Source organism: Dasypus novemcinctus, chromosome 1 (assembly GCF_030445035.2).
Source record: "Dasypus novemcinctus isolate mDasNov1 chromosome 1, mDasNov1.1.hap2, whole genome shotgun sequence".
NCBI lineage: Eukaryota > Metazoa > Chordata > Mammalia > Cingulata > Dasypodidae > Dasypus > Dasypus novemcinctus.
The window spans coordinates 76,364,874-76,379,601 of NC_080673.1; the positions used below are offsets into that span (position 1 = coordinate 76,364,874).

Genomic DNA, 14,728 nt, shown 5'->3' on the forward strand with positions numbered 1-14,728 from the left:
GAAGGATAACTTAGAGGAAATGGACAATTTCCTAGAAACACATAAACAGCCTATAGTGATGAAAGCATAAATTGATGATCTCAACAAACCAATCACAAGTAAGAGATAGAAACAGTCATTAAAAATCTCCCAACTAAGAAGAGTCCCAGGCCAGTGTGATTCACAGATGAATTCAACCAAATACTCCAGAAAGAACTAAAACCAATCTTGCTTAAACTCTTCCAAAATATTGAAATAGAAGGAACACTGCCTAATTCTATGATGCCACCATCACCCTAATACCAAAGCTAAACAAAGACAACACAAGGAAGAAATATTACAGACCAATGTCTCTAAAGAACCTAGATGCTAAAGTCCTCAACAAAATACTTGCTAATTGTATTTAACATCACATCAAATGAATTATACAACATGACCAAGTGGGTTTCATCCCTGGTAAAGCAAGGATGGTTCAACATAAGAAAATCAATCAATGTAATATACCATATAAACAGATCAAAAGCAAAAATCACATGATCATATCTATAAAAGTATAACAAGCACTTGACAAAATACAGCACACTTTCCTGATAAAAACACTGCAAATGATAGGAATAGAAGGAAACTTCTGAACATGATCAAGGGAATACATGAAAAATCCAAAGCTAACATCATTTACAATATTGAAATCTAAAAACTTTCCCCCTAAGATCAGGAATGAGGCAAAGATGCCTACCATCACTGCTCCTATTTTACATTGTGTTAGAAGTACTTGCTTGAGCATTGAGGCAAGAAACAGATAGAAATTGCATCCAAATTGGAAAGGAAGGAGTCAAAATTTCACTATCTGCAGAGGACATGATCCTATACACAGAAAGCCCTGAGAATTCTACAACAAAGCTTCTAGAACATATAAATGAGTTTAGTAAAATTGTATGTTATAAGATCAATGTGCAAAAATCAGTAGCATTTCTGTACACCAATAATGAGCAATCTGAGGAGGAAATCAAGAAAAAAATACCATTTACAATAGTAACTAAAAAAATCAAATACCTAGGAATAAATTTAATTAAAGATGTAAAAGACCTATACACAGAAAACTACACACATTGTTAAAGGAAACTGAAGAAGACTTAAATAAATGGAAGAATATTCCCTGTTCATGGGTAGGAATACTAAATATCATCAAGATGTCTATCTTACTGAAACTGATCTACAGATTTAATGCAATTCCAATAAAAATCAACACAGCATTTTTTTAGTGAACTGGAAAAACTATGGAATTTATTTGGAAGGGAAAGAGACCCCAAATAGCCAAAGATATATTGAAAAAGAAAAATGAAATTGGACTTTAAAATCCAAATGAAATGACTTTAAAACATACTACAAAGCTGTAGTGATCAAAACAGCATGATATTAGCCCAAGGCTAGACACACTGACCAATGGAACTGAGAGTTCAGATATAGATCCTTACATATATATATGTAGGATCTGATATTTGACAAGACCACAAAGACCACTCAACTGGGAGAGAATGGCCTCTTCAACAAATGGTGCTTGGAGAACTAAATATCCATTTGTAAAAGAAGGAGAGAGGATTACCATCTCATACCTTATACAAAAATCAACTCAAGATAGATCAAAGATCTAGATATAAGAGCCAAGACCATAAAGACTTTGGAAGACAATGTAGGGAAGCATCTACAGGATATTGTAATAGGAAATGGCATCATAAACTTCACACCCAAAGCACAAGCAGCAAAAGAAAAGATAAATAAATGGGACCTCCTCAATATTAAATTTTGCCCCTAAGAGGAGTTTATTGGGAAAGTGAAAGGAGAGCCTACCCAATGGGAGAACATATTTAGTAACCATATATCTGATAGGAACCTAATATCCCACATATATAAAGAAATTCTATACCTCAAAAATAAAAAGATAAGCAACCCATTCCAAAAATGGGCAAGAGATTTGAACAGACACCTCTCCAAATAATAAACACAAATGGCTAAAAAACACATGAAAAGTTGTTCAACATTACTATTAGGGAAATGCAAATCAAAACTACAATGAGATACTATCTTACTTTCATTAGACTAGCGGCTATTAAAAAAACAGAAGACTAAAAGTGTTGGAGAGAATGCAGAAGAATGGGAACACTCATTCACTGCTAGTGGGAATGTAGAAGAATCAGTCATTCTGGAGGGCAGTCTGGCAGTTCTTCAAAAAACTAGCTATAGATTTGCCATATGACCCAGCAATTCCACTGCTGGGTATATACCCAGAAGAACTGAAAACAAGGACATGAACTGATATATGCATGCCAATGTTCATAGTGGCATTATTCACTGTTGCCAAAAGTTGGAATCAATCCAAATGTCCATCAACAGAGGAATAGATAAACAAAATGTGGTGTATACGTGCAATGGAATACTCCTTAGCTGTAAGAAAGAACACAGTACTAACACATGGGATAACATGGATGAATCTTCAGGACCTTATGTTGAGTGAAACAAGTCAGGCATTGAAGGACAAATACTACATGGCCTCTCTGATATGAATTAAGCAAATCAAGATGTTTCAGAGAGCTAGAGACTGGATTATAGGCTTAGAGGAAATAGGAAGCAAGAAGTTTGTGAGCTGATGCCTGCGCAGTTGAGATCTATGATACAGTGGAGGTAAGTAGTTGTGCAGTGAAGAGATAAGATGAGGCTTAGGGATACTACTCGGTAGGGCTTTGGAGGCTTGAGGGGGGCTAGGGTTGGGTGAATGGGTCTGATGGTCCATAGAATTTGGGGGGGGGGGTTGGGGGAATTGGGTGAGCATGGAGATTGTCAGGTACATGGTAGAAAGTATAAAGTTGAGAAAACTCTTGAAAATATAATAAGGAAGTGTTACTTGTTTAAGGTGTTTGACATGGACATCTGGCACAGCATGCACAGGGGACAGTCTTCTAGGGAGTGTGTGAGCACTCATCTTATCATATTGGGTTATATCAGTGGGTGGAGACACATACAATGTACAGGCAAGTGTCGTACCCCCTCCTGGGGAGGCCTGATATTCTCAAAAAGAGGAAAGGGTGTCTCTTGAGAGCATGGGTGGCTCCCAATGGGGGAGGACAGACTAAAGTGTCAAGTCCTCAACATTGTTGTATGTATTGATGAATCTTTTCTGTCAACCAGTGAAGCTTGGTTGTCACTGTGGACCTTGAGGGGAGGGGAAGGGAGGAATAGAATAGATGTAAGAAGGGGTAACTGGGGGCAATGGAAGTGTTTCACAAGATTGTGCAATGATGAATGTAAGCCATGCTAAATTTCACCATATATTTATAAAAGTGTATAGTCTATACTGATGACTATGCTTATGAGCCTGTGTACCTGAAATTTCAACTAGGCCTAGAGCTGCAGGGTGCCAAAGAGTTACCTCCTGAGAGCCTCCATGTTGCTCAAATGTGGCCACTCTCTATGCCAAACTCAGCATATAAATTCACTACCTTCCCCCCAGCATGGGACATGACTCCCAGGGATGAGCCTGCTACCAATCACTAGCTGATGATGTAATTAGAAAAAGTCCTTGAATAAAAGGGGATAATGGTTAAGATAAATGAGTTTATACGGCTAAGAGTCTTCAAAAAAGAGCTGGGTGATCATCAGAGGGGTCACACTTACGCACATCTCAGCAGGATCTAAGAAACAGCCAAAGTAGATACAATTCCAGGTACTGGTACTCCCAAGGGCTACAGAGACACACAGGTTCTACAGTCATGGGAGATGGCTCTGGAGTTCAGTGCCTTGTCAGTGGGCCCTACTTTGTAATTTGTGTCCCTGAGTGTGATGGAGTGGGACTCAGATGTGACCTTTCCAAACATGCCTCTTCTGTCACTTTTACTGAAGCTGTGGTTGATGCTGGGATTGGTATATACCCAGGAAACTTGAATCTCTGAACTGGCCATGCACCAGCTGGGCTCTTTGGAGATGAAGGTGGTCAACCACCACACCAGGGAACCAAGAGTGCCTATAACTGCAAGCAGGAGAATCACATCCATCAACCATGTAAGATCTAAGCTCCCTCTTGATTTAGAGGTGGAGAGGACATCACCATCACAGGGTCTACAGGATGGAGGAATAAAATATGGATTAGAGTGGACTTACTGGTATTCTACTATAGAACTCTTGTGACTCTACCAATGGAAGAAATTGTATCATTGATGTGGAGACAGTGGCCACTGTAGGTGCTGAGGGCAGGGAGAGAGAAGAAGAGATGTGATGTGGGGGTATTTTGGGGCTTGGAATTGTCCTAAATGATATTGCAGGGACAGATGCTGGACATTATATATCCTGCCATAAACCACTGAATGTACTGGGGAAGAGTGTAAACTACAATGTAAACTATAATTCATGTGATGCAGCAGTGCTCCAAAATACATTCACCAAATGCAATGAATGTGCCACAATGATGAAAGAGGTTGTTGATGTGGGAGGAATGGGGTGGTGTGGAGTGCAGAGTATATGGGAACCTCTTATATTTTTTAATGTAACTTTTTTTGTGATTTATGTAGTTTTTTAAAAGGCAATTAAATAAAAAAAGAACAAAAAAAAAAAGAAAGGCAAAATGTCAAAAACAAAGTTTTATGATATTTTTAATTTTTTAATACCCCAATTTAATTTTTACTTTATTTTAATTCCTTGTCTTTTGATGACTGTATCAATCTTTTCACTTGTGATTGCTTTGTTGAGGTCTATTTCTTCTAGGATTAGTATAGGTGGTTTGTGTGTTTCTAGGAATTTGTCCATCTTGTCTACATTTTCTAGTTTTTTGTCATACAGTTGTTCATAGTATCCTCTTATGATCTCTCATTTTTGCAGGGTGAGCAGTAATGCTCTCCCTCTCATCTCTGATTTTATTTATTTGAGTCTTCTTTTTTCTTTCCTTTGTCAGTCTCCCTAGTGCTTGTTGATTTTGTTGATCTCAAAGAACCAACTTTTGATTTTGTTGATTCTATCCATTGATCTTTTTTGTTCTTGATTTAATTTATTTCTGCTCTGATCTTTATTTCCTTCCTTCAGCTTGGTTTGGGATTAGTTTGCTGTTCTTTCTCTAGTTCCTCCAGGTGGGCAGTTTGAGCTTCAATTTTTGCTTGTCTTTTTTCATGTAAGTATTCAGGGCTATAAATTTCCTTCTTGGAACTACCTTTGCATTGTCCCATAGGTTTAGATGCTGTGTTCTCATTTTCATTCATCTCAATGTATTTGCTGATTTCTCTTGTAATTTCTTCTTTGACCCACTGATTATTTAAGAATGTGCTGTTTAATCTCCATATAATTATGAATTTTCCCTTTTTCCTTTCATTATTGATTTCCAGCTTCATTCTACTATCAGAGAAAGTATTTTGTATAATTTTATTTTATTTTATATTTTATTTTTTTAAAGATTTATTTCTCTCCCCTTCCCCCCCCCCCCACCATTGTCTGTTCTCTGTGTCCATTTACTATGTGTTCTTCTGTGTCTGCTTGCATTTTTGTGGCACTGGGAATCTGTGTCTCTTTTTGTTGCGTCATCTTCCTGCATCAGCTCTCCGTGTGTGTGGTGCCACCCCTGGGCAGGCTGAGGTTTTTTTTGTGCAGGGATGCTCTCCTTGCAGGTCACACTTCTTGAATGTGGGGCTCTCCTACATGGGGGACATCCCTTCATGGCATGGCACTCCTTGTGCGCATCAGCACTGTGCATGGGCCAGCTTACCACATGGGTCAGGAGGCCCTGGGTTTGAAGCCTGGACCTCCCGTATGGTAGGTGGGCACTCTATCAGTTGAGCTAAATCTGCTTCCTGAATATAGTTTTAATCTTTTAAAAATTTTTAGACTTGTCTTGTGACCCAACATATGGTCTATATTGGAGAAGGATCCATGAGCACTTGAAAAGAATGTATTTCCTGCTGTTTTTAGATACAATATTCTATAGATATATTAGGTCTAGTTCATTTATCATATTATTCAAGTTCTCTGTTTATTTATTCTCTGTCCAGATATTCTGTTCAATACTGAGACTGGTGTTTTGAAGTCTCCAACTATTATTGTAGAGACATCTATTTCTCCCTTCAGTTTTATGAGTGTGTGTCTCATGTACTTTGTGGTACTCAGGTTAGGTGCATAAATATTTAATATAATTATTTCTTCTTGGTCAATTGTAATATATAATGAACTTCTTTATTCCTTATAACAGTTTTGCATTTATAATCTATTCTGTCTGATGTTAGTATCACTACTTTAGCTCTTTCTTGGTTACTATTTGCACGGAATATCTTTTTCTGGCCTTTCACTTTTAACCTGGCTGTGTCTTTATATCTGAAGTGAGTCTTTTGTAGACAACATATAGATGGCTCATATTTTTTATCCATTCAATCAGTGTATATGTTTTCATTGAGCAGTTCAAGCTATTAGCATTCAATTTTATTACTGCAAAGGCATTACTTCATCTATTTTGTCCTCTGGCTTTCCCTTGTCATATCATACTATTGTCTGTATTTTTACCCTAAAATTTACACTTCTGCATAATCTTCCTTTGTAGGTTGGAAATTTTTGGTCATTATTTCCTCAAATATTTTTTCTGTCCCTTTTACATTCTTTTCTCCTTCTGGGACACCAATAATGCAAATGTTTGTGCATTTTCCATTGTCATTCAGTTCCCTGAGACCCTGTTCCATTTTTTCCATTCTCCTCTCTTTCTGTTCTTCTCTCCTTTCCAGTTCAGGTGTTCTGCCTTTGAAATCACTAATTCTTTTTTTGAGCAATTCAAATCTGCTCTTATGTACCTCTACTGTATTTTTAATCTTATCCACAATGTCTTTCATTCCCATAAGGTCCGTTACTTTTCTTTCCAGGCTTTCAAATTGTTCTTTATGCTCACCCAGTATCTTCTTAATAGTTATCATTTTAGTAATATTTTCTTTCAATTTTAAAATTTCATTTAGAAAAGTAGTATATCATTGATTAATTGTCTTAAATCCTGTATCTCTTCAGGATATTTGGTTTGTTCTTTTGGTTGGGCCATCTCACCTGTTTCTTAGTATGGCTTGTACTTTTTGCTTATGTCTAGACATCTAAATATGTTGGTGAATTTAGTCTGATGGCCATCTCTCTCTCTTGCTGATTTTTTTACACAGCTCCTCTTTGATGTTTGGTTCTACCAGAAGTGTTTTTTTTTAAATTTATTATTTTTTTTAGGAGGTTGGGGGATTGAACCTGGGACCCCATACTAGGTTGCAGGCCCCAACCATTTGACCTGTGCCCCCCTGACCCTCCAAGAGGTGTTTTAATCTCCATTTTCCTGTGTTTTGGTCTAGCCACAGTCAAGATTCAAAGCAGGCTCTGCTGGCCAGATTCACTGAAGAAAAGCTCCCTGCCTGGCCCTCCCTTTTCTTTTATAACATTTGGCATGGAGGAAGATGTCTGTTTCCCTCTCAGTCAGCTGCAGTGAGCCAGGGGTTTTACCCTGGCTTAGTATCTGGGGGTGGGGGAGAGGAGCACTTCTAGGCAGCCATAGGGGTTTGGTAACTCATGTTTCTTATTTCAGTTTCTTTGTCCCTCTTTCCCTCATCCTCCTGTGAGTTGCAAAGCACTCTCCTGGTATGCAGATCCACAAAGCAGTTCTCTCGGCTCCTTCTCTGCTGTTTTTGTGAGAGAGTTGAGTCCTGCCTGCCTATTCTGATGCCATCTTCCTACAATTCAATTCATCTTTTTTAGGTGTATGTTCTTTAGATTTTGACAAATATATACCATTGTATAACCATCACCACGATTAAGATATAGCCTATTTTCATCACTGCAAAAATGTTTTCTCCAGCACTCTTGAAGTCAATCCTTTCTGCATTTTCCCAACCCCAGGCAACTAATAATCTGGGTTTTGTTCCTATACTTTTCCCACTTCTAGAATGTCATAAATGGGATCATAGAGTATATAGCCTTTTAAACCTTTTGAGTCTGGTTCTTTTCACATAGCATAATGTATGTGAGATTTTGTTGCATGTGTAGGTGTTTGTTACTTTTCTTTCTGAGTAGTAGTCCATGTTATCAATGTAACACAGTATGTTTATCCATTCACCAGTTGATGGACATTAGTGTTGTTTGCAGGTTTGGGTGCTTATGTATAAAACTGCTATGAACTAATTCATGTACAAGTTTTTATGTGGATATATGTGCTTATTTCTCTTCCTAATGCCTAAGAACAGGTTTGCTGGGTTATAGGGCAAATGTATGTGTAACTTCATAAGAAACTGAAAAGCTGTGTTCCAAGGTGACAGACCATTTTGCTTCCCATCAGCAATGTGTAACAGTTCCAGTTGCTCTTTATTCTCACTAGCACTTGGAAGTTTATTTTGAAATTTTAGTTAACCTAATAGGTCTGTAATGGTATTTCTTTCAGTTTTTAATTTATATTTCTTTAATAATTTGTGAGTATGTGAACTTTTTATGTATGCTTATTTGACTTCTTTTGGGGAAAGTTCTGTTTAGATATTTTGTTCATTTAAAAAAATTAGGTTGTTTTCTTATTTCTGAGATTTGAAAGTTCTTCATAGATTCTGGATATCAATTCTTCATCAAACGTTTATTTTGCAAATATTTTCTCCTAGTCTGTGGCTTGTCTTTTTCATTTTCTTAACGGTGTCCTTCAAAGAGCAGATGCTATTTATTTTTTATTTTGTGGTCCATTCTCTTTGTATGCTATTTAAGAAATCATTGCCTTAACCAAGGTCACAAAGATTTTCTATGTTTTCTAGAATTTTTTGGCTTTAGGTTTTGCATATGGGTCTATGATATAATTTAGTAAATTTTTATTTATGATATAAGTTACAGTTCAAAATTTTTGTTGTATATGATCATCCAATTGTTGCAGCTCCATTTAGCCCAAAAACTATCCTTTCTATATTGAATTACCTAGGCACTGTGATTGAAAAGTGACCTAGCTAACTATTGCACAAACTTGAGCTAATACCAGTGTCTTCGTTGCTATAGTTTTATCGTAAGTCTTGACATCTGACTGAGAGATTCCAGCTTTGTTTTTCTTTTTTCAAAACTCTTTTGGTTATTCTGGTTTCTTTGCTTTTCCATATAAGTTCAGTTATCAGCTTTTTAATTTTTACAAAAAAAACTGTTGGAGTTTTGGTTGCAATTGCAGTGAATATATACACCAATTTGAGGAGAAAACATCTTAAAAATATCAAGTCTTATCATCCATGAACACACTAAGTCTCTTCATTTATGTCTTTGATGTCTCTCACCAATGTTTTGTAATTTTGAACTTGCACATATTTTGATATGCAAGAATGTATACTGTGTGGAGCATATGTACCTCAGTGGTTGAGTACCTGCTTCCCACATATGAGGTCCCAGGTTTAATCCCTGGTACCTCTTTTAAAAAAAGGTATACTATGATCTTGCATATATTTTGAGAGATTTATGTCTAGGTATTTCATGTACTTTTTGATTATTATAAACGGTACTGATTTATTAACTTCCATATCCAATTGTTTATTTCTAGTATATAAAAATATGATTTTTTATATATTGACTTTGTACTTGCTAGTTAACCTTACTAGTACTTGTTAGAATTTTCTACATTAACATTCATGTTGTTGGTGAACTGCGACAGTTCCATTTTCTCTTTTTCAATCTATATGTCTTTAATCTATTTTTCTTGCCATATGCCTTAGCTAGGGCCAAAACAATGTTAAATACAAGTGATGAAAGCAGGTGTCTTGCTTTGGTGTTTTGTATATTTCAAAGAATTTGTCCATTTCATCTCTGTTGTTGAACTTGTTTGCATGAAGTTGTTCATACTATTTCCTTATTAGCATTTCCCCCCCAAGGGAGTAAAGGAGCTTATTAAGAAACAAGAAAATGAGAAAAGTACACTATCAGAGGCATGGGTCATAGGCATGCTGCAGAACCCTTATTAGCATTTTAATTCAGAAGAGCTGTCATTATATCTCCTTTTCAATCCCTGATATAGGTAATTTGGGTCGTGCCTCTTTTTTTTTTTTCTTGATCAATTTGAATAGATGTTTACCAATTGCATTGCTTTTTATGAAGAGCCAAGTTTTGGATTCATTGTTTTTTTTTCTTCAAATTTTATTGATTTCTGATCCTATCTTTATTATTTCTAATTCTGCTTACTTTGGATTTCATTTGTCACCCCCCTTTTTTTTCTAATTTATTAAGGTAGAAGATTAGGTCAACTCAAGGTCATGTCTGCAATCTCCCTTTTGCCATGTGAGGCAACATATTGACAGGCTCTGGGTTTAGGACATGGACATCTTTGGGCGACCATTACTCTGCCTACTACAGATGGTGTGGTGGCTGGAGTTATCTTACCCCAGAAAAGCATGTTCTTAAATTTAATTCATTTTAAGTAAGACCTCTTCAAGATGTTACTTCAGTTAAGTTATGACCCAAATGAATCAGTTGGGCTTTTGCTGGAGTCCTTTATAGCAGAGTGAAAAGCCACAAAATGGAGCTGGAAGACAATGGAATCTGGAGAAGCCGGGAGAGACTTCCATGTGCATTGCCGTGTGACTGAAAAGCCAGGAAACAAAGACTGCTGGCAGTCATCCCTGAATGCTACAGTCTTCTGGGAGAAGGCATCACCTCATGATGCCTTGATTTTGGATTTCTCCTGGCCTCAAAACCATGAGCGAGCAAATCCCCAGCATTTAAGCCAACCAATTGCATGGTTTTTGAGCAGTCAGGAAATGAAAATGGATAGTTTAAAGAATAGTTGTTTCCCACTTTTTGAGGGTAGGAGTGATGCTTTTTCCAGCTTTTTCCATTCTAGGTCAAAGTGAAATCTCCAAATAATATGAGTTTAGCTAATTAACTTAGCTGACATAAATGGGGAAAACATTTCATTATTTGATTTTGTACTTATACCTGATAATAATTATTAAAAACATTGGAAACAAGTTTTCCTTTTCTACATTTCTTTGAAAGTGTGTGTTTGTGTGTGCTCTGAAGAAGAATTTGACAGGTCTGTTGCAGTCTGTCTTAAGCCCAATGGGTGGTGCTGTTGGTATAAACTTGTTATCATCACATTGCCACTACATTCAGTATATACATGAAACTTTATACTCACCGTCACAGGGTATTCCTACACATTCTTCCACCCCTCAACACTCAGAAAAAAAGTGAATCTAAATTTTAATCCTCTATGTGGTAAGTCTTCTGTCACTTAGCAGTTTTAGAATCACTGTACTTTCTTGGGTTTAGGACATACAGTTTTGTTATTTAAATATTTAAATATTTGGCAAATATTAAATAGTTGGAAATTTAATTTCTACATCTTCTCTGGCTCCCAACTTTTCAACTTCTTGGAACAAGTCTCCCTCCTTTGTAAAGTCTTTGGATATTTTCTATGGATGATTTACATTTCTCTCTATTTTCTTACTTGACGACAATTAGATATATACCCAGATTTTCACTGAAAGAAAAAATACCCTTTTGCAGAGTGAATTTGCCAGCTAGAAGCTGGTATTTGAAATGAAGAAAATGTTTCTGCAATTTAAAATCACTAATCCCTACTGTTATCTCCTCATATAGAAATGTCTAAAACTACATTTATCACGTTTCCCACACACAAGCTAATCTTCCTTAATTTCTTATTTTTCTTTGAGACTCTAAAATCTAGAATCAAAACTTTCTATCTTCTCTTTTCTTTGTCCTTCATGTTAAATTAATTATTGAGTCCATATAATTCTCCCTTCATTATGTCTACCACATCTACTTTCTCCCTTCTATTCCTGCTCCTACCCTATTTCTGGAATCAAGGATTTCATAGGGACTATGTAAATGACATCCTAATAGCAAATAAAAATTTATTTTCTTCAATGCAATGAATACCTATGTTTTAAAAGCCAAATGCTATAGAAAGCTTTATAAGGAAAAGCAGAAGTTCTCACCTCTTTACTTTACCACTCCCATTCCATTTTCTGTTTGATTGAGAAGTTAAAAAAAAAACTCTTGTAGCATTTTTATCATTTTCCATTTTTATTTTTCAGTTACATTTTATTTTTAAATAACATGCATAAAATTTTATTTCCTCATTCATCAATTTCAAATTTTTCTATTGAATTTCTACTATGATCGTGATTTAGCTCATTTACCCTGTTCACCTTTAATCTGCTCTTTCACCCTCTTCTCAATATACTTACATTACTCTCTTAGTTCTGTGGTGGTTGAATTATATACCTCAAGAAACAGATGTTTTTAATCTTAATCTGCATTCCTGTGGGTGTGAACCCATTGTAGATAGGACCTTTCTGAAGATTTTATTTTTTGTTAAGGTGAGGTCAATTGAAGCAGGGTGGGTCTTAATCTGATTGTTGGAGGCCTTATAAGGAGGAGAAACTGGAAGCCAGAGTCCAAGACAGCGATATGGAAAAGCAAGAAGTCATGGCGAACCCAGAAAAGAAAGGAGAGGACATCACATTGTGACAGGAAAGCCAGGGAACCCCAAGACTTGTGGTTCTAAATTCCTGTGTTTAAGCCAACCCATTTGGGTATTTCTCAAAGCAGCTCTGGCAAATTAAGGCAGTTCCTTTCATGGTTACTTATGTAACATTAAGTAATAAGTCTACATTTTTATTTCTTGTTCCAACAACTACAGGAAGTCTCTGGACTGCTTACTTTGAAAGATCAGGAAAACTCTATACTTACCTCTCCTCTCTTCTCTTCATCTTCCCACTTTGGTCATCTGTAATTTTCTTTTTAATTCTCAGGGTTGGCTCAGTACTCCAGCTCCTCAGGAATGATGTCCACCCATGACTCTGGCCTCCTCCTCCATCTCCTCCTCCTCCTCCTCCTCCTCCTCCTCCTCTTTCTTCTCCTCCTCCTGTTGCTGCTGGCCTGGAGAGGCTCACTCCACAGCACGTGCTTCCTGCCTTCCCGTGGGCCTGCTTCTCCTGGGAGGCTCCCCCCCACCCCCAGGCATATGGCTCTCTGAAGCAACAGGAGGAGGCAGAGCATGAGAGATCCAGTCCACCCAGGCTGCATCTGGGTCAGCAGGAAAGGTACAGGAAGAGGGGATGGAATCAGAAGGAAGTGACTGCATTCCTGAAACACAATTGCTCCTGTCCTCTGTTATAGCTGTTCTCTTGGCAATACATGCTTTCTCTTTTCAGGTCCTGCAGCATTCCAGATCTCAAGCACTGAATCAGGATGTGAAAAAATGTGTTCCTCCACTTGAGCCCAAGTTAGCAGCAGGCACTTTTGGGGTCAAGAAGCACAAATTATCTGGAAGTGGGAAGCAAAGCCATAGGAATCAGCCAACAACTGTGCCCAGCTCTAGTTCAGGACCTCTTCAAAACTATCAGGATGTGGATGGCAGCATGGTGGGGAGAACGTTTTGGACTTAACTTTTATTACCAGAATGAATCCCACATTGGGGGTGCTGAGCTCTTTTCCCTGGCCCAGTGGAATTGCCAACAGCACCAGGCATCTGGCGGTGACTGGAGATGTGCTCCTGCTGTTTGATGTCCTCTACTGTCACCTCTATGGTTTCCCACAGCCACAACTTCCTAGATTCACCAATGACCCCTGTCTGCTCTTTGTGCCTTGGAAGACAGAGAGGGTCAAGATTTGTGGCTGCACTGGTACCTTCCCAGCCGTAAATTTTCACTAAGGACTCAGGGATTACATGCTAACCAGGACAGCTTATTTTTCTCCGACCTGACAGGAGAGACTTCAACTTTTCTGCTCTGACTTCCTCCTCACTATTTTGAGGCTGTCAGTGATTATCTGGACTGGGAGGTAGGGGTCCATGGGATTCTAATTGAATTCATCAATGAAAAGGGCATCAAACCTATGGCCACATACTTGTCTGAGGTTCCTAAGGAACAAGACTGAGCTCAGATTCAGACAATAGACTCCTTGCTCAGGAAAAGTGACTTTAAGGCTCCAATTACCAGCGAATTCAGAAAAACGATCAAACTCACCAAGTATGGAAGTGAGAAGGTGACAATTACACAGAGCATATTGCTTCTCTCCAGCACTGTTTCCAGAATGCCATTCTTCACGTACTGCCCCTCTGCCATCATTACTCCTGACATGCGGCTGCATGACCAGTCCAGTCCCTCTGTGGTCCCTAATGGCTATGACATCATTGGAGCAGACGCACCCCCCCCCCCTTCCTAGTCCAGTTACTTCTATTATTACACCATTTCATGATGATAGCTTCTGTTGCCAAGTCTGCCTCCAGCTGATGGAGGAGCATGTGGTTATACTGAATGAAAGAAACGGTGAGGGGCCCAAGCCTTTTCTCATCCTTTCCTGAACATGGGGTTCAGTTGGATTGGGCTCCTCCTGATTGCTAAGAATCACTGCGTGAGTTTAGAGGACTGTTGGCTGCAGGTGCCACTGGCGATCCCCTGCCTGTGTGCTGGCCACAGAGCGGAAGGTGGAATTGACCTGTGAGGGCTTACTCCCCCACGCCCCCCTGTCCCCTCCCCAGGGCAGGGAGGCCCGTTCCCTGGCAGTCTGGGCAACGGAGACCGACAAGAAATATTTTTAGGTTGTTTTAAATTCCTTTTTAAAACATGCAGTTTACACTGTACCAAGAGTTGATCACAGCCTGCACGCTTCGAAAGGGGACGCCTGTTAGGGTTGAACGTGGGCACCAGGATCCTTTGAGGCTGCCAGACAGAGACCCACAGGGAGCCCTGGAGCCTGGAATCTTGCTCAGCGCGCGGCCGAGTGTTCACTC

The 14,728-nt window shown here is 38.4% G+C and overlaps 1 pseudogene; it reads left to right on the forward strand.

Moving 5' to 3' along the window:
- Positions 1 to 12,991: 12,991 nt before the first annotated feature.
- Positions 12,992 to 14,072, forward strand: LOC101427562 (AMMECR1-like protein pseudogene; annotated as a pseudogene).
- Positions 14,073 to 14,728: the final 656 nt, after the last annotated feature.